Below are 11,772 nucleotides of genomic sequence, written 5' to 3' on the forward strand. Positions count from 1 at the left end.
AAGTAATTTACCATTGTACTTTGAAATTCTTTGAAAATTTCATTGAATTTGTGCAATTTCTATAAACCACTTTTGAATCCCACTTTTGAAAGCTTGTTTAATATTTCAGAAGAAAAGAAACTATTTCACGGATATACAGGATAAATCTTAGCACTGGATACATTTTTCATCTTTTAAATTTAGATAAGTTTGCAGAGATATTTATTTTATCTTTAGAAAGAAGCGGTTTAAAAAGTGTATTCCAAAGTTAGATTTTATAGAATTAACATCTAGCTATTAGAGTTCCAAATAACATATGCCTTATATATTCTAGCAGGTAAAATACTTTAAAACTATAGTGTGATAATTTTAAGAAAATGATTGGAGTTTTAAGATGAGAAGGCTTTTCAAAAATTGTCCTTTTACCCAAATTCAGAAGATGGTGATGTTGAACATATACATTAAGAAAAAGGTTTATGTTACTGGAAGAAAAGCTTATTAAACAAAGTGAATTGTCATTAATTGGAATATAAGTCACTTCAAAAAATGAATTTTAACATAAACCTTTGCATCCTATCAGACTATGAAAAAAATGATGTATTTCTTTTTTCCCTGACTACCCCTCTATTTAATATTTCTTCTGAAATATCACACTGTTTTCATTACTGCAGGCAGGAGCCATAATGGAAGAATTCTTTAGTAATTTGATATGAAATTGTGTTTCATTTCTTCTAAGGAAGTGTTGATCATAGAACACTATACCTATTCTGCATAGTTTGGTTGCCATCGGCAACATGTGGCTATTGAGCACTTAAAATTTGGCTAGTGAGACTGAGGAACTGAATTTTTAATTTTATCTAATTTTAATTTAAAGTTAAATTAACAGCCACCTGTGGCTAGTGGCCACTGTGTTGGGCAGCATAGATTTACAGCGCCTCTGCTAGGTGATAGCTGTATCAGGGATTGAATTATGACTCTGCTAGTCTGTATGCTTCTTATCAGAGATTGAATTATGACTCTGCTAGTCTGTATGCTTCATTCATTCCTCCACATTTTTATAATCTTGCTTGCAATACTGTATAATAATCAAATTTATGTGAAAAGGAGGGGAATTGTATCCTGAAAAGAAAGTTGGTAAGGTTTAAAATCTGTTTAGGTCTGGAATCCTGTGACTTTTAAAACCCACAAATTAAATTGTGTTTGCCCTTTGGGTGTGTCTCAAACCATGAAGGTTTTCTTTTGTGCTTTTGAGATAAAAATACAGATACACAGGATATGACAGTGACTGCAAAACAAAATGCTGATGAAAACAACACCAAAGAAACAGCAAACCAGAACTCACAGGTACCTGCGTAGAAACTTTATTTGTTGTAATGTAGCCCGCAAATCACACAAGCACGCCTCAAGAAGTCGAATTAAAGAGTCACATTTATTGCAAATCCGGGACTATGAGGGGGCATTTCGCTCTCCCAGATCTCATAGTGCCCGCCCCAGCCCCAACACCAGATTTATATAGGCAAGGCAAAGATCACAAAGGTATTGATTACATCCCAAGGTTTGGAATGAGGAACCTGGTTTGCAAAAAAGCAGCAGTTTACAGCAGACTTAAGCATATTATCTAAATTATAGTTTTGGGTCTCTGGAACACTGGGTCAACAGGGACACGTTAACTGGAGCCCTCTGACCTTGGGATCATTGTGCTGTCCTTCCCAGGTAAAGGAAAATGTGCTTTCTAAGACCAGTATGACCACAACCAATGGGATATTCACATTACAATTAATAGGGTATTTAATCAAATGGGATACTTTATATAATTCAGAAAATCAAAAGAACTTTTCTATTGTTAAACAAAGCAAATAAGCACAGAAGCCAAACAACAGGGTTAAAGTTAAACTATAGTTTCTACCTGAGATGATTGCTACCATACTTCAATTTGGGAGTTGGTATGCTTTTCTGAATGACCTTAAGTATAACAAGTCTTCCTACTTTGAGAGTAAACTTGAGTATTGGAAAGAGGAAATTTTTGCTCCTATCTGATAAATAATGATAAAAAAGTTTGAATAATGCCTTATAGTTTCCCAGGCAGTTGCAATTCCATCTTTTTGGATTATTAGCTACCTTTTCTTCAGAGAGGGAACCATGATTTAATAAAAAATTTAAGATTTATTCATTCAAAAGACATCTATTGTTCATTTACTATTATATGTAGATTTCTATGTTAGGAATGGAAGAACAATTCCTTTCCTGGAAGAACTAACAATTTAGTGGGGACAATTAAACAAATAAGTTATGATATGATATGCCCACTGTTATGCTATATGTATGCATAGGATGCAGTGGAAGAGCAGGAGAAGCATGTGGAGCAGGTGATTGATGAGGCATCAGGAGTCCACCAGGTACAGAAGTGGGGAAAGGGCACTCCAGGAAGTGCAGTCAGCAGGGGCAAAGGTGTGACAGTATTGATGTTCTAATTCAGTACAGTGAAGATACCTGAAAATTCAGGTGCACAAAATTTGGTCTTATATCATCTTGACCTTGTTTTTCTTCTGGCTCACTCTGAAGAAGGGCTGGCTAAAAATAGCTCCTGGTACAATGATAAATAAAGCATCCAAGTAACAATTTCAAGGAGAAAGTTAAAACTAGATTTAGTTACAGTATTTAGCAAACACTAACTTAGAATACTGATGTACTAATTAGAAATCATTTTCTTTATTAAAGCAGATTCCTAAGGGCCCCTCCTTGTTCCCCTCACTATAATATAAGTTCCACAGGGCTTTAATTCACTGATATCCCAGGTTATTATTCTAAAAATCATTGTGAATGTTTAAAAGTATTAAAAATGTATTTTTTCAAAATTGAAGAATTCACACATTTCCATTACACAGACTGACCTTTTCCTCAGTATTTCAGTTACCTATTGCTGTATGATAAACTGTCCCAAAACTCAGTGGCTTAAGCAAACAGCCAAACATATTATTGTTAATGATTTGGGGATCGAGCATTTGAGCATGGTTCAGTGGAGACAGCTTTTCTCTATTCCACATGGTTGGCTGGGGCATCTCTACTGAGGCAAGAGGGAGCCTCAGTTCTCCTCCATGTGGCCTCTCCGGATGGTCTGTAATCATTCACTCTACTAGGTTGAGCTTCCTTACATCGCACTGAAATTGTTCCAAGAAAGTAAAAATAGAAGTCGCAAGGTATCTTAAAGCCTCGACCTGGAAGTCAGACGGTGCCACTTTTGCCACATTCTGTTGACTCAAGGGAGTCACAGGACCATTTCAAATCAAGCAGAAGGGGAAAGATTCCACCTTTTGATTGAAGAATGGCAAACTCCCATAGCAAAGTGGCATAAGAGGGGGAGGTATTGTTGCAACCATCTTGGGAAAGGATCTGCTATGGTCAGCTCTCTGAGTGTAACAACTCACATTTTTTGCGCATGCAAAATACACTTGCCCATCTCCCAGAAGTCTTACCCCATTATGGCATCAACTTGAAGTCCAGGATCTTATTAAAGTTATGATGCACATGAAGTTTCTCAGGCACATCTGCTTCAGTGCAGCTTATAATCTAGAGGTCTGTGAACTAAGAAGACAAGATGTCTACCCCATCCACCTCACCTGCCCACACCCACCAGGAAAACTGCATAGTTAGTTACTGTGCAGTGTTTGGCACAGCTGAATACCACCAAGAATCAGGCAGTTTTTGTTGTACTGTGTTGTGAAAACTTCATTGGTTCCTGAAGTGTTATCTGGGTGTTTTTTCTATTTATTACAAATGGGGAGGTCATAAAGGATCAAGTGTAATTTATTATTCACATTTTATTGTTATGGAGAGTTAATTCATTTTTACTATTAAAAATGCTGGTATGACAGTATTCAGAATGTTCTAGAGCAGTGGTTCTCAACCTTCCTAATGCTGCGACCCTTTAATACAGTTCCTCATGTTGTGGTGACCCCCAACCATAAAATTATTTTCGTTGCTACTTTATAACTGTAATTTTGCTACTGTTAGGAATCATAATGTAAATATCTGATATGCAGGATGTATTTTCATTGTTACAAATTGAACATAATTAAAGCATAGTGATTAATCACAAAAACAATATGTAATTATATATGTGTTTTCCGATGGTCTTAGGTGACTCCTGTGAAAGGGTCGTTCGACCCCAAAGGGGTCGCGACCCACAGGTTGAGAACCACTGTTCTAGAGCCTTCCAGAGGTTTGTAACTCTTAGAGTTGAAATCATAATTTAGCTAAGAGCAGAATCATAACCACATAAGGCAGGATTGAGTAAGGTGACTGGATTTGATGAATTAAAGCACTGCTTGTGAAGGACTGTATATTCACTTTTGCATTTTAGCTAACAACTTTTTATTGTAGAGTTCAGATGCAAAATGAGATCAGGCTTTTCACCTCATCTCCAGAGTCATTTGCAGATAACATTTTGACAAGATCTGCCATTTAAGTCAGCATGGCTTAGAAATCATTTGCAATTTTATTTTTAAATTGTGATTTTAGGATATTATCCCAAGATGGTCATAATGGCACTCTGTTGTACTATAATTGGGCTGAGAGAAATTAATCTTTTACATAAGGTGAGTTAATAGCTTATTACTATTACCATTTATCATTTTTTAGTAAGTGAAAATCAAAATTAAATTCAAATTCAGATATAGATATATTATATAGAGAATATAAGTGATTTAAAACCATGTAAAATATCTTCTCTTGCCAACAAAACATTCAGTTTTTCTGTCTTTGTGAAACCTTGAGTCAAAATGTGCTAGTGAGTGAGTGTGTTTGTATTCCAGTGGTGTAGCTGAACCAGACAGGTCTGCAGCACAGTGGTTTATTTTTAGACACAGGGTTGCCATTTTTATCCTGCAAAAATATTCATCAGTGTCGTGCTGACAGGCCATCGGTTTTATAAATGTGTCATACAGGCCAGATTTTGTTCTTTGTCTCACTTTCCCTCCAACTCTTCTTTTCCCTTTGATTTGTTTATACAGCTGTTTGGAGGAGGAGGATGTTTTTATTTCATGAATTAGATACTTCAATTCACAGATTTTCAGAATCACATAGTTCATTCACCTATCTGCAGCTCCTTCCGCATCTCTACTTGTCTATTATGGGAAACTGCTATTGAGCTGATTGAATATTCATCATCCAAAAATATCTATTGAAAATCTATATGCCAGGTTCTATTTTAGTTACCTAGATTCATCCATAATAAAATATAATAATTCCTATCCTTGTGAAGCTTACATTCTAATTGGGGAGAGAAGTGGAAAAAAAACACCAAAATGTAAGTTATTAGTATATTAGAAGGTGGGTCTCAGAAAACGTTTCATAAAGAAGGGCCTATGTAAATTAGGTTATAAGAGAACAATGTAATTTTAGTAAGTGAAGGCTAAGTAAGAGAAAGGCACAAGAGAGGAACAGATTAAGAAAGGATGGTGGTGTGTCCTCAAAATGGACTCTTGGTGAGAGTGCTGTGTTAGTTATCAAGTAGCCACGAACCTCAAATATAAGTTTTTGTAAGATTTCTAAATTTAAAAAACTTCCCGTGTTACTGTGTTTTTTCTCACTTATAACAGTTAGCAGTCAGATACTTAAAAGAACTAACAATAATGATACTAATATATAGTTCTAAACAGTGTACTAAACAACAATAATAAAATATGGCTGATGCTTATATAATGCTAATTATGTGCCATAAACTTTTGTAAGGATTTGATATCATAGTCATACTAGTATACTAATCTCTGAATTAAGTACCATCACTATTGCCATTTTATAGATGAGTGAATTGAGGTAGTTAATTGGATCGAGGTATTTATCTTTAAGGACAACAAAGGAAAAAGACAACCAGAGAGATAGCATCTCATTCCATAGTCCAGTGGATAGAGTAGGTGAGAAGACCGCTAATGGGGTTGAATCCCCAAAGCCTGAGCAAATGAACAAGAAGAAATTGAGGGCATGAATTGGGCCTGAGATGGCTGTATAAATAGTTTCTCCTGATTTCTGCAACTAAGCCTTACCATTAGATGTCATTTGGCCCAGAGCTCTATCATATTTCAGAGATAGTCTTCCTGTTGCTAAGCCCCAAGCATATACCAGTACTTTGCTCAACAGGTACCATTAGAATCCTTTGCTCTTAGAGAGTGTCTTTGTTTCTTCACTTGGTTATCTCTTGAATTATATGAAAGGGGAATTTCCCAGCTTCAGCACTGGCCTTCTAATGGACTGAGCCTCCAAGATTAAGCACATTGAGGTAGTATCTGAATAGCTCTTCTAGAAGAAATGTTATGACATGGCCTGTCTATTAAAATTTCCATGTTGTTTCTGGTACACATTCTGTCCCTAATTAGAAACTGCCAGTTTGTCAGAATACAGGTGTAGTCCACTCTTTAGAAACTTAGTGTAAAAAAATAGAAATTTATAAAAATAGCTAATGTGTGTTTGCATTCTGAAAATATTTTTAAGGCTTCTATTAAGTTAACTGGGGGAGTTTGCTTTACACAATGAATTAGCAGATTTTATGTATACAGTATATAAATGTGAGGCCATAGTTATTATTTAAAGGGTAAAGTTACTTAAATGTACTTTATATGGAGTATTCAGTCATGATACAATGTCATGCTCATTCTCATTGACGGGAACAGTTGTGTAGTCAGATAAGCATATGACAGAGAGGACTGTGGCCCGTTAAAGGCCAAAAGGCCTGTGGAGCCTTACTGGTCCTGTTAGATCCAGCAGCCCTTGTCGGAAGGAATAAGTAGATTCCATCAGACAAATTTAATGTAAAATGTTACAGCAGTCCTCATTATTTTCAGTAGATATGTCCTTAATTATTCTTATTCTATATGGTATCCCCAAAGTAGCCCTGTTGTATTTAAAACATTTTTTTTTCTTTTTTGAAAGATATTTTTATTGATTTCAGAGAGGAGTAAAGGGAGAGAGAGAGAAACATCATCAACGATGTGAGAGAGTCATTGACCGGCTGCTTCCTGCATTCCCACATTGAGGATCAAGCCCGCAACCTAGGCATGTGCCCTGACCAGGAACCTAACTGTGACCTCCTGGTTCATAGGTGGACACTCAACCACTAGGCCACACTGGCTGGGCAGCCCTGTTGTGTTTAAATCTGAGTAGAAGGCTCCAGGGAAGACCAAGGTTAGTGCACAGGACTACATTCAACCAACTGAGCCACTCGGCTGGGCTCTTTTATTTTTTAAAAAATATATTTCTGTTGACCTCAGATAGGAAGGGAAAGGGAGAGAGAGAGATACAGAAACACCAATGATGAGAGAGAATCACTGATCGCCTGCCTCCTGCATGCCCCACTCCGGGGATGGAGCCCGAAACCCAGGCATGTGCCCCCGACTGGAATCGAACCCAGAACCCCACAGGCTGATGCTCTATCCACTGAGCCAAACCAGCCAGGGCTCTTCTATTGTTTTAAATCACAGTTCTGAGTTGACTTAATACTCTTTCTAAAACTTGTGGATGTGTGTGTTTTTAGACATTAAAGATGAGTGAGAAGCCATGGCTATGACTTTATATCCATCATAGCCATGGAATCATAGGGTCTTGGCCATACATTTAAATGTATGACTACACTTACAAGATGTTGACACTCAGGCTCAGAAATGTTAATTACTAGTCCAGGTTCATTTAGCGAGCAGAACTAGGACATAGGTTTCCTGACTGCTAGTCAACTCACCACTATTTTATGTGGAATATAATCTCTGTAATTGAGAAAAATAGTGTTGGATTACATGAAGCTCCTTTAAAAAGATTCAGTTAGAAATGTATTTCGTTGAATGCTCATTTTGAAAAGTGTGATAATTGTTGAGTTGCTCAGCATAATTTCATTGGCAGTCTTGAGTTTTCCTAAAAAATAGAGTTTCCAGCCAGATGTTGTCTGACAGGAGGGAATTGTGCTTCCATGGTTTTGGCTCTTCAGGGATGAGTTTAAAACAAAAACTAGTAGAGAGAATAGATTAGCATTTTTTATTTCCTTCCTTAAATTTGTTGTTGATACTAGTTAGTCATCAAGATATATATTGTAAATTGTTTATCAAATTGTCTTTTGAGGAAGCTGTTTTAAAGTTCTTGACCAGGCCAGCATTAGGGATGACAAGTAGACGAACTTGATTTCTCCTAGGGGTAAAGTACCTAGGGATGTAGTGAGGCCTATTTGCTTTGGCTGACGCATCAACATTTAGACCTTTAGGGAACTGTTTAATCTTTGAAGAAAAAGCAATTTTCACTAAGAAACTCTGGCTCAAAATGGGACTTTATTGTAGTGTTACTGTAAGATACCCAGTGGCTTAAAAGCAGAATAGTGTCTTAGTAGGGAGGGACTTAATTATCAGAGTTGACTAATATCTAAAATGTCTTTGTTTTAGAGGAATTTACCCACTTCTTATCTAAAGAATATTGGTTCAAAGCTTAAATGGGATGAATTAGGTTGAAACAAGCCAAATAACCTACACTATACCCTCCCTATATATCTACCTTGGTGTTTATAAATTTGGACCATTCAAAAGAAGTTAATTATTGGAATTAGCAATTAGGTTCGTTACAGCTCTTTCACTTTACCAGGTTGGTGTTATATATTTCAAGGACACTCAGATAGTAGGTACTGTTGTTCTACTATAGTGCATTTGCATACTGTTTATAAGCTAAGGGAATATTGATTTCGTTATTACTCTACCAGTTAAAATGTGTAAAGTCATAAGGTATGTCAAAGCTAACATTTTTTATTTTGAGCTATAGGACTGTTCCAATTTGGACTTTTTGAAGTAACTTCAAACCTATAGGCATTTACGATATGTAAATTTCTTACATAGGAGTAGAGGCAATGCTATGGTTTATGTTGAACATAAAACAATTGCATAGGCTGGACAAGTCTCATTTGAATGTTAACTACTGCACATTAACAAGAAAATAAAACCAGGATTACATTGCATATCAGAGGTAAGACTCTCATAACTATTCCACCACTCTTTTTCCTTGCTGTATGTCGTGATCTAATTAATCATTAGGATTAAGAACCAGATAACAAGTCAGGGAACTTTGGTTCTATTTCTTTGCTTCCAGTTATTTTGAACTTGTGTACATTATTTAGCCTCTTCTAATAGGAGGGTTTTGACATCTTAGAGGCCACATAGTAAATCGATTTAATAATTATTGTGTTCTGTGAAGCTTAGAAGTTCCAGTTACTGAAAGATGGCTGATGGGGTGAGGCGTAAGGAAAAATGTCATTCTCAATATGAGGAGTGACTTGGGCACAACATGGAGCTGATTCCCTGGCATGTTATATTTGGGAAGTACCAGACAGACTGGCTGGGGTTGAAGTACCAGACAGAGAGGCTGGTTAAAGAATAGTGAAAAATAAAGTTGGATTCGGCATTATCAGATTAATGAGCAAGGAACTCTTTGCAGTATGTGTGTGTACCATCCATACATTATCTCTAAAATTGACTGTTACAGATAGTTCCAAGTTTGTAAGTCAGTATTCTGTTGTGTGGTGGGCTCATGTTCTGGTGATTAGATTTAAGATTATGAGACCATTGGCAAGTCACTTAACCTCTCTGAGATGGTTTCTTTATTTATAAAATTAGATACTGTAATAAGTTCTTATTATGTATAATCCTCACTTATATAGTTACTAGAGGCCTGGTGCACGAATTCGTGTATGGGTGGGGTCTCTCTGGGTGGCCTGCAGAGATCAGGCCGAAACCCGCAGTCCAATGCTGCCTGTAGCTTTTACCTGCCGCTCCTGCTTATCCCCACCCCACTGTGCCTGCTGCGGGCTCACGCCCAATCAGTGCCACAGCAGCGCTCACCAGCCATGAATCCTGCATCTGGTGCCCTCCTAAGGAGAGTGGCCTGCGGGATCAGACTGAAACCAGCTCTCTGACATCCCTTGAGGGGTCCTGGATTGCGAGAGGGCGCAGGCCAGGCTGAGGGACCCCACCATTACATGATTGGGTGGGGGAGGGACCGCATGTCTGGCCCATCTTGCTCAGTCCTGATTGGCCAGACTCCAGCAGCAAACTAACCTACCGGTTGTAGCATCTGCCCCCTGGTGGTCAGTGCATGTCATAGCGAGCAGTTGAGCAGCCTTAGCATATTATTAGCATATTACACTTTGATTAGTTGTTTGGTTGTTCTGCTGTTTGGTCTATTTGCATATTACCCTTTTATTATATAGGATTGGGGCAGTTACTAATTATACTTAATATACTATTGGGAAAATTAAAAGTGTCTGTTTGATACTGTGTAGGTATACATTAAAGTTAGATACATGGAAAAGTGATGCTCTACCAATAAGAACAATCCAAACTTAGGTTTTTCTGTATTCTTTAAAAAGTACATATTTTTATTGATTTCAGAAGGGAAGGGTGAGGGGAGAAAGAGAGAGAAACATTAATGATGAGAGAGAATCATTGATTGGCTGCCTCCTGCACGCCCCTCACTGGGGATTGAGCCTACAACCTGGGCATGTGCCCTGACTGGGAATTGAACCGTGACCTCCTAGTTCATAGATCCATGCTCAATCATTGAGGTACACTGGCTGGGTGGCTCTTGTTGTGTAAATTGAATGATGTTATGGATTGGAATTTTACGTCCTGAATTCAAGGGGTGACATAGCAAGAGAAATAGCAATTTCCTTTTCTTTCTTGAGATAGCTCTTGGTAAAAAGCCAGTATTTATTGTTTTTTAAAGAGATTTAAAAAAATAGAAGTAAAAGTCTTAACATGAAATTAACCATTAATCATTTTAAATTGTATAATTCTGTGGGATCCAGTGCATTCTCAGTGCTGTACAACGATCACTTCTGTCTAGTTCCAAGACATTTTTATCACCATAGGAAACACCATACCATTAAGCAGCCACTCCTCATCCCTCATTCCCTAGCCCCTGGCAACCACTAAACATCTCTATTCTAGATGTTTCCTGTATAATCTGTAATCCTTTGTGTGTGGCTTTCACTTAGCATAATGTTCATACATAAGGTTCATCCACATTGTAGCATGTGTAGGTACTTGATTCTTGTTTATGTCCGAATAATGTTCCATTTTATGGATATACCACATTTAAAAAAATCTGTTAATCAGTTGATGGGCATTTGGATTATTTCCACCTTTAGGCTATTATGAGTAGTGCTTTTACAGACATTCCTATACAGGTTTCTGGTTGAATATCTGTTTTTAATTCTTTTATGTATATAGAATTAGTAGGTCATATGGTAATTCTATCTATCTTTTTGAGGAATCACCAAACTGTTTTCTTCAGTGCTGCACCAGTTTATTTTTTTATTTTATTTATTTATTTTTTAGAGTTGACTGTTTATTGAACTCCTGGGATTTGGGACAGTTTGGAAACAGTATTTGTGAAGACACTGCTGCTTATACACCGTAGTTATACACCAGTTAGGTCTAATGAAAGTTTTATTCTGTTTGTAATTTTGATTGAGCTTTTTTTAAATTTTTTTTCTTTATTGGTTAAGGTATTACAAATGTGTCCTTATCACCCCATTGCCCCCTCACCCCCCCACTCATGCCCTCACCCCTTGGTGTCTGTGTCCGTTGGTTAGGCTTATATGCATGCATACAAATCCCTTGGTTGATCTCTCCCCCTTACCCCAACTCTACGCTACCTTCCCTCTGAGGTTTGATGGTCTGATCGATGCTTTTTGGCTCTGGATCTGTTTTTGTTCATCAGTTTATGTTGTTCATTATATCCCACAAATGAGTGAGATCATGGGATATTTATCTT

The 11,772-nt window shown here is 37.2% G+C and overlaps 1 protein-coding gene across 3 annotated transcripts in view; it reads left to right on the forward strand.

Annotated features, from left to right (window-relative positions):
* Positions 1-11,772, forward strand: part of HSD17B12 (hydroxysteroid (17-beta) dehydrogenase 12) — a 125,878-nt gene that overhangs the window by 22,791 nt on the left and 91,315 nt on the right. The window contains exons 1-2 of one of the 3 annotated variants that reach the window (XM_014543298.1): positions 4,492-4,574; positions 8,838-8,964. The exons of the other annotated variants lie outside the window; for them this stretch is intronic. The gene's annotated coding sequence lies outside the window, so the exon portion shown is untranslated. Of the gene's footprint in view, positions 1-4,491; positions 4,575-8,837; positions 8,965-11,772 lie in introns of those variants that run through there. 3 annotated transcript variants of the gene reach the window in all.

The sequence above is a fragment of the Myotis brandtii genome, unplaced genomic scaffold, assembly GCF_000412655.1.
Source record: "Myotis brandtii unplaced genomic scaffold, ASM41265v1 scaffold324, whole genome shotgun sequence".
NCBI classification, from domain to species: Eukaryota; Metazoa; Chordata; class Mammalia; order Chiroptera; family Vespertilionidae; genus Myotis; species Myotis brandtii.